Source organism: Pantherophis guttatus, chromosome 3, assembly GCF_059756535.1.
Source record: "Pantherophis guttatus breed Tessera chromosome 3, ASM5975653v1, whole genome shotgun sequence".
Classification (NCBI taxonomy): Eukaryota; Metazoa; Chordata; class Lepidosauria; order Squamata; family Colubridae; genus Pantherophis; species Pantherophis guttatus.
Genome location: NC_142065.1, coordinates 38090196 through 38099991, shown reverse-complemented (window position 1 = coordinate 38099991; position 9796 = coordinate 38090196).

Sequence of the window (9796 nt, the reverse complement as noted above, 5' to 3'; positions counted from 1 at the left end):
TTTAAGGGTCAGAGCAGGCATCAATCAGCAACAAGAATAGGGAATGTAATCAGATATTTATTGCCAAGATAACCACTTATATACATCATCAGAAAAAGAAAATGTAGTTCCAGAAAGGATGGTAGAAAGCACAGATATTGCATTTTAAAGGTCCTCACTTTTTTCCTCCTTTGACTATTGTAAATCTTACTGGCAAGAGGTACTGTATTGTCCCCATGATATATCAGATCACCTTGTCATTAGAAAACGTGGAAACAACTCCTAAATCTTTTCTATAATGAGCTGCTACATTGCCACAGCAACATCTCTTTTTGCCCTGAAAGGGAATAGTTGAGGCAAGCTGACACTCAATTAGAAGATGCCCCACTCACATGGGAAGATCACATTGAATGTGATTACAAAAACATTGCAGTCAAAACAACTAAATAGGCTCAGCAGCCAAAAGCTGATAGTGCTGTAAGATGACACAAGTGATACTGAGCTCTGGTTTTCATTCCCTTCGTGGCAGCTGCAGGGAGAAGAGGGGGAAGGGGTGGCAAAGGATGACACATGCATCATGATCTCCTTATATCATTATGTTAATGAAGCGAGTTAAGTATTTGTGTTATGCATTACACAAGCGCTAAGTTGTATCTTTGTATGATTCCATGATGTTACATGTTTTCAACATATCAACCCAACCATGGCAACAATCTAATTATTTAAACTCTGCAAAACAATGAATGAATCCTAATCAGTGACTTCACACTATAATTTCCCAACATATCCTGTAGTGATTCAATTATGGTTGGAATTCAGGCAACAACTGGAATCACATCTCCATTATTTATGATTATTTCCTCATAAATTGTATTCCTAGGGAACACTCATGCCCATAGTTCTAAAAATACTGTTGACTCTCCATCCATCCAGGCTTCCTGCTGAAGGCTTATTCCATCCTCAGATGCACAGAGAAAAGTGACTAAGATAACCTGCTATTTGAAAAGGGGAACCTATTATCCTGCAAATCCTGAGAAACTAATAAATTTTTCTTTTTGACACAAGCTAACCAAATATGATTTGAAGGAAGATCACCTGAGGCAAGGCAATCCAGACTTAGTCAGTGGTGGGATTCAAGGAATTTAACAATCAGTTCTCTGCCCTAATGATTTCTTCCAACAACCAGTTTGCCAACTGCTCAGAAAGTTAACAACCGGTTCTCCCGAAGTGGTGCGAACTGGCTGAATCCCACCACGGGACTTAGTACTTAAAATACAAATGTCCAGTACTATATCATGCATGTGTACATGCATAAAATGATTTGTGTCCTTTTTCTGAGAGAATCCATGGATGTCAAAACATTTTTTAGCAAAAAAAATGGACAAGAGAAAGAGAGCAAGACCAAGGAAAGCCTATTTTCTGGTTTTCCTCATCAGCAAAATGCAAGTTGTACTTGTTTCATTTCCATTGCTGATTAAATAATTCTTGACATTCATTTGAGGTGTACAACCAGGTGGAGGTGAGGGCACATTTAGCCAATGAGGCCACAGTAGGTTTCATAATTGCAAATTGGCTTCTGGATAGGGCTTGTCATATCTCTTGATTGGGACCAGTGTTTTCTGTCTCCCACCACCACCTCTAGGTTTGTTGTTGGAAGAAAAGGATAAATACTATATATTTTTTTGTGTTTTTAAAATGTATTAAGCCTCCTTTAGGGTTTGTTTCATAGTTTTTGTGACATAGTTTTTGCTACTGTTTTTCAGCTGTTGGGACTGGAGAGGACTCTGAGAACCACTGGACTTTACACATTGGCCTTTCCAACCCCAGCTTCAATCAAAGTGCATTATAGATAATATTAAGGTAGAAAGGAGTATAGATAGTCCTATGCTTACAACCATTCATTCGAAGTTACAATGGCTCTGAAAAAAAGTGATTGATTGATTGATTGATTGATTGATTGATTGATTGATTGATTTACAAATATTTATATGCCGCCCTTCTCCCTAAGGACTCAGGGCGGCGAACACAGGTTAAAAAACATACTATAATAAAAGAAGCCCAATTAAAACCAAATTAAAACAGAGACAAATAAATAATAAAATCCAGGAATCAGAAACAACCCATTTGTTGAAACAGCCAAGTCTTTAGGCCTCAACAGAAGGAGCGGAGGTCAGGCACCCGTCCGAAGCTCGGTGGGTAATTCATTCCAGAGGGCAGGAGCGCCCACAGAGAACACTCTACCCCTGGACATCGCCAGCCGGCATTGTCTGGTCGACGGTACCCTGAGGAGGGCAGCCCTGTGAGAGCAGACAGGATGGTGGGAGGCGGGTAGGAGATGGTCCTGCAAATACCCCGGACCTAAGCCATGTAGAGCTTTAAAGGTAAGTACCAGCACCTTGAAGTGGATCCGGAGGACCACTGGTAACCAGTGCAGCTCACGTAGGAGAGGTATTACACAGGAGTAACGGGGAGCTCCCGTAACAACCCGCGGGCTGCATTCTGGACCAGCTGGAGCCTCCGGGTGCACCTCAAGGGCAGCCCCATGTAGAGGGAGTTGCAGTAATCCAAGCGCAGAATTACTTATGACAGGTTTCAACGCTTATGATTGTTGCATCAGCTCCATGATCATGTGATCAAAATTCAATTGCTTGGCAACTGGGACATATTTATGATAGTTGCAGAGTCCTGGGAACAACATTCCAAATTGGCTTCCAACAAGCAAAGTCAATGGGGGAAGCCAGATGTGTTTAATGACCACAAGGTTCACTTCACAACTGTAGTGATTCCCTTAACAACCATGGCAGAAAGGTCATAAAATCAAGTGGGAATTCGTTAGCCATCATGCTTAGCAACATGAAATTCTGGTTTTGATTGTGGTTGTAAATTGAGAATTGCCTGTATTGGGAGATATAGAGGAAGCCTAGTCCCCTTAACTTTTTCTGCTTCTGCTCATAATATTCCCCCCCCAGAAGATTACTAGCAAGAGCACAATTTGCTTAACATCCTAAGGAATCTGGAGGCCCAACTAGACTTAATCAAGACCTATTTTCATCTACCCTGATAATCAAAGCATTAGGTGAATTCATGTCCCAGATGTTATTTTCAGCAATTTTATTGTATGAATTGATTATCCAATGTGGTTCCCAGCAAATCTTCCCTGTCAGTGATGAAGCTGCAGGGGTCTGGTTCAGGAACTCCTGTGAACCAGCCAGATTTCCCTTTCGCAATATATTCCTTGCTGTTACCTCCCTTATTTTTCTTTCCTGCATTTAATTTTCTTATCCAATAAACCTGAGTGACTGGTTGGTTTGGAAGCAATCTCCCATCCCTTGGGCGGAAAAGGAGGGGGATTTCTCTTGTTGTTGACAGTTGAATGCAGACGGTTAACATAGCATTACTTTAATGAAAGGTTCCTGCCTGCAATTAACCTGGGAAATAATAAATCAGTCAAAAGCCCTTCTCCTCCATTTTTAACCAGCTTTTCTTTGTAATCGGCTTTTAGCAACATTTCATGAATGCAGAAAAGTCAGTGCCTTTGTAAGAATCCTTCAGAATGCTGCTCCCAGGTGAGAGAATAGTAAACATCTTGTGCCATCATGTGCCCACCATTAGCAGGACTGAAACAACAGATCCTGGAGTTAAAGTCTTAATCCAGGAAGTTTGAAAGTCATTGCCATAGAATATAGCTGATGCTCTAGCTGAGATCTTAGCAGATCTTTCAAAGGAATTAGACCATAGTATGGACAAATAGGAACAGCTACAGACTGTATAGACAGTTTTAGGGACAAAAAGCTTCATTCTTCAGGGATTAGCTATAATAACACCAATTCAGAGAAACAACTAACTCTGTTCCTTGTTATTTTATCAGATGGTCTGATAGATCCTCCCTCCTTATGAAGGCCATCAAACCAATTAAGAAAGAATTGTTTTTGGGGTGGATGTATCATTTAGACCCACCTGAAAAGCCTATTTCCACCACAGTAAGAACCATAAAGTGCTAAGTGCTATAATTATTTTTAAATAAATAATCCAAAATGTAAACAAATAAGAAAAGTCACCTAAGTGAGTTGGCAGCATTCCATTGGTCCCATAGTGTCTATTAAGAGTATATTGAAATATTCCAAACATTAACCTAATTCCTACCAAAATTTGCATTTTGCTAGCTTAAAAGATTGGTGGATTAAGTGAATTGGTGTTTGATTGTGAATCAAATTTATGCAATATTATTTGTGCAAGTTGCAGTTGTTATTAAATTCTCTGTGGCAGCTCCCGCCCTCTGGAACGATTTGCCCCCGGAGATAAGAAGGATATCGGATCTCCGGGTCTTTCGCCGTGCCCTGAAAACTTTTCTTTTCCATCAAGCAGGGCTGGCGTGAACCCCCCCCCCTTTTTTTTAGTTTTAAGTTTTTTTTAGTTGTTTAGCTTTTAATCTGTCAATGGGTTTTAATTCGAATTGTTTTAAATTTGGGCCAAAGTATATAATTCTTTTAATAATTTTAAATTTTGTATTGTTATGTGTTTTAGTTCTGGCTGTGCACCGCCCTGAGTCCACTAGGAGAAGGGCGGTATACAAATTGAATAAAATAAATAAATAAATAAATAAATAAATAAATAAATAAATAAATAAATAAATAAATAAATAAAAATTATATTAATAACATTTTATACAATATATTTTTCTCATAGATAACAACTCATTCATAGTTAGGTATAATTAGGGTAAGGCTTCATTATTTATGCTTGAGTCTATTTCTCAAGAAGTTCAAAATAAGAATAAACCAGTAATACACAACATGCAGAATAGCCAGATTCCTTTCCTAGTATTTCTTGTTGAATCAAGGATAGATAAAATATGGTACACCTATTTTATTGAATTGCAACTCCTATCAATGGCCCCTGGTGTAAATTCCATGGTGTACAGTTGGCCATATGTGTCCCATTCTATTGCTAAATGGCCAGACAGTAGGCTATGATAGAAGCTGCAGAGAACAGTTAACAGTACAGTTGTGGATCATACCAACTATTTGATTTAAGATAAGGTTACAAAAGATATCCATGTAGCAATTCATGTCGCAATCTCAATCCTACAATGGCGCAGAATCTTTAACACTTTTGCTGGTTGGCACATTTGCAGTTTTGATAACATGGTGTGTGAATTTTCACAAGAAATCTACTGGGAAAGTTTAACTATTTCTATAATGATTATCATGGGAGACATAACTAGATCACATTTACTGCCCCTGGAGTATAGATCATTTTTGCACTCCTGGCAAAAGGGGCCTACTGAAGATCCCGTCAGTCAAGGAATTTTGGCTGGCAGTGTCTAGAAGAACAATCTTTTCTACCATGTTCCCCAGTATTTGGAATATCTCACCACCAGAGTTGAGATCCATTCCCACCCTTCTGACCTTTAAGAAGGGCCGTTTCCAATTGGCATGGATGATGGAGAAGCCATAGGCTGGAGGTGGTTAGTGTAGCAACAGAGAAAGCATTTCCTCTGCTCCACTTTGAGCTTTGCTTAGTTTACATTTAATCCTTTGCAATCGGTTTGGTTTTATATTTAGAATTGTTTTTATATTTCTATTTTTACCACGTTGTAAACTGCCCAGAGTCACAGCATATAAATTTAATAAATAAATAAGTAACACATTTTATTAAAAGGCATATGTTTTCCTGAACCGTAGTTCACTGCATCAGATACGTGGTATGATGAAACCAATGAAGGATTTGAAAAGGAGATGGAGAGGGTAGAGAAGAAAAGTTACACAGATGCAGTTACATATGAGGTAGATGACAAGTGCATCATTAAGTAGCAATTATAATATATTAAAACTTGTCCTTTTAAGACCTTCTGAGACAGTCTAAAATCTTTTGAAATATGTGAGTTAGGCCTCTATGATGCTGGTATAATTTTGTTATTCTAGTGTGAATGAGAGTTTATGGCCTAATTTGGGGGAAAGGGTACATTATGCTGTATAATGCCTTTGTTTTTGTTTTTTCTTTACAGTAGACGTAACTGAAGTTATGGTGCTTCTAGAACAACAGCATAGCAAACCTATGATACATATTATGATAATAGCTTTTAATTCACATTTCATGTATATATATAAAAGCATAATGACTGTTTTCCGGTATTTGGAATCTTAGTCAAAATTCTGAATCTAGTTTAATTTAGTTTAGTTTAGTCCTATTTAAGATTCCCAACTTGAACCTTGTTGTATCCATGGTGAAAAGATGCATTTTTCTGCTTATGAAAAATGGTCATAAATTCTAAAAAAATTAGGCCTGGCAACATCAATTGAAAAATGCATACAGTAAGAAATCTTTCATTTTAGAGTTATTTCTTAGCATAGCCTTCTTTAGCTTATTGCTCTCTAAACATATTGGATTTTGGTTCACAGCCAAAGTGCCATTTGAAAACCAATCTATCTTAGAGGTCCCTAGCACAAGCTGAGGTTGAAGCAAACCTAACTTAACATGTTAATAAAACTGAGTATGAAAAATGCTAATTGCAAAAAATATTTCTTGAAACGATGGATAGTTTTGATAGCTGCCACCTATTTCTATCTATTTGTCCAACATTAGCTCAGCAGAGACATTTCCATGTGACCAAGTAGAAATTGGCTAGGCATCTCTCTTTACCGCTGTAGACTTCAGAATGCAGAGAGTAGATGAAGTAGTATAAATTTGTGTTTTGTGTTTTCTAGTAGCCCAATTTGTGCTTCCTCCCAGCTGACCAATAAAAGAATCCAAAAAATACAATTCAGTCAGAGTCTGCCTCAGGCTCATTTCCAGAATACAGACTGTACACCGGTTTGGCTGTTGCCCTAATCCCAACCAGCTAAATAGTTGTTATAAAAGATAATTGTGAAGCTGCCATTGTTCTGTTGCATTTTTTTAAAGGGGAGGATTGTGGAAATACTTGCAGCCAAACACTTTTCCCAATAGCTGTAATTGGGAAAATAAAGTTGTCTATTGCTGTAATCCTTCAATGGAAGAATAGGATCTAAAGTAGCAATCTCTGCCTTCATATAGTCACCATTAACATGAACCTGAAGGTTTCTTGTAGGAAGACAAGGAAGAGTTTTGGAACAAATTAACCCCCTTGCTATTACTACCACAGGTTCCAACCTATCCATGCTGCAATTGAGCAAAATCATCCCTACCAAACTGTGGTTTTTTAGGCCAGCTACTTTTACAGGTGAAGAGAAGAGAAAATGGAATTTTTGCCAGTTGCAAACCCAGATCTCTTTGCTTCAGTTGTTCTGCTTGTCAAAATCTTTGCAAGGATATGTAGGGACAAAACTGCCCTGAACAATCCCAGCAGCAGTTTAAAACAGAATCACTGAAGTGATACACATATAGACAAACAAGCAAACCAAAGCCCCAGAAGGATGCCTTTGGGGAGGAATCTGCAAAGTTGTTGAGAACTTTACACTTTAAGAAATTATAACTACAATGCTTAATCAACTGAACAATAGAAAGTGGAATAATTCCAGACCTCTTGTTAGTGGGAAAATCACAATCTCTGTTGGCCTTCATCAGAGCCATGATGGTGCAATGGGTACAATGCAATATTGTAACTCTGCCCACAGCCAGGAATTCAATCCTGATTGGCTCAAGGTTGACTCAGCCTCTCATCTCTCCAAGGTCAGTAAAATGAAGACCCAGATTGTTGAGGGTGATATGTTGACATTTGTAAATTGCTCAGAGAGTGTTGGTAACGCATTAGGGAGCAGTATATAAATCTAAGTTCTATTGCTATTGCTATCATGGGAGATGGAAAGATCAGATACGCTACAGTTGTGTTGAAAATAAAACAGCTCAACCATAGGCGCCTGCAGGGATCAAAAGCCATGGAAGATAATTTCAATATATGATTAATGTGGCAAGATTATTATATGCCCAGAGATAGAAAGAGTCAACACAATCCAGTGTGGAGGAATGGTTGGTGAAATTGGCAGATCTTGCTGAGATAGTTAAATTACCATCTTTGATTAGAGAAAAAACACTATCTACATTTATTGGTGACTGGAAGCCTCTTATACACTTGTTGCATAAAAAATGGGGGGAGGAATGAACTTGTGATTTATGGTTTGATGAGAAAGATTAAAATATATTGTACTTATAGCTAGTGTGAAGAATATCAGAAGCCACATATATACAGTATTCAAATTTCAATAAAAATACATAACCAACTATAGGGATGGCGACAGTGGTGGCTTAATCATGCAGTTGTGACCACTATCTTGACTTTTGGAAAATCTTCCATGTCCTGAAGATGCTTCTGATCCCAGGTACTAAATGTAGATGTTAGTGTGGGAATACAGAACTCTGGAACAGATTCAGGAATAATGAAGGACTTTTAAGGTTCCTGTGCTTCTTAAAGAATAAAAATAAATGCACAAAACAGGACAGAGGGTGGTAGATTAAGATACATAAAAAATGACTAAGACACAAACCTATTGGCTCTACTATTTGCCAAGCCACAGTCATGGAGAACTGCTAATTAAATATGTAGCTGATCAATTAACCATACTTATTCTTATACTTATACTTATTCTGATGTGATATGGTTACGAGAGAGCAAAGCAGCTGACTCAAAGTCAGGCATCTCTTCTTAACCGGCCAAGGCAAAAGATTTTAGAAACAGAAATGAAGCTGTTAAAAAGAGCCTTGGTGGTGCAGCAGACTAAAGTGCTGTTAACTAGCACCAGCTGCCTGCAATTACTGCAAGTTCAAATCTCACCAGGCTCAAGGTTGAATCAGCCTTCCATCCTTTCGAGGTAGGTAAAACGAGGACCCGGATTGTGGGGGCAATAAACTGACTTTGTATATATAAAAAAAAGAACACCGCTTAGGGGGGCTGAAAGCCCTACTAAGCAGGTATATACAAAAGTATGAAGGCTATTGCTTAATGCATTGTAAGCCGCCCTGAGTCTCCGGAGAAGGGCGTCATATAAATCGAACCAATCAATCAATAAATCAATCAATCAATCAATAATGAAGGGATACAGTCAAACTGGGAAATAAGAAAGTAAACAGAGTAAACAGCAATGGTTTTTGTTTAACATACAGGATACATAGATTAAAGTTTTTAGATTGGCTTTTTCTGAACTGAAGTAAGGGTCTGCTAAAGCCTAATATTTTCTTTGGAGATTCATTTCTCCAATTACATGAGCCATGGTGGCACAGTGGCTAGAATGCATGCTACTTCTGCTGATTGCTGGCTGCCAACACTTTGGCAGTTCGAGTCTCACCGTCTCAAGGTTGACTCAGCCTTCCATCCTTCCGAGGTTGGTAAAATGAGGACCTACTTTGTTGGGGGCAATATGCTGACTCTGTAAACTGCTTAAAGAGGGCTGTGAGGCACTCTCACAGTCTAAGTGCTATTGCATAAAATACATAATACATGATTTGAAGTAACTTGTCAAATCTACCATTATGCTTAACTATGTAATCTTAAGACTATTTACAAATTCTATACTGTAATCTGGTTCCTATGTTTCTGAGTTTCTTACTCCTCTTCAGTACCAAAAGACTCAAGATGGAAACAAAAGGTGGTTAAATGCATTTTTGACCCCCTGCAATGTTTTAATATACAGTATGTAATTCTACTGAAATCATTTTTTTATTTATTCGTCACATTTCTCTACCCTCCACCTCAAAAGGTATGCCACTGAAGTGAAATTATTTCTTTATTTTGAGTAAATAAGTGAAACCGTGTTCTGCCTCAAACTTTTTAACCATGCAGTCTAAGTACTCTGTTGTTTGTTTGCATGGAAGGGTTTAATTAACAAGCCACTTACCTGTTTCA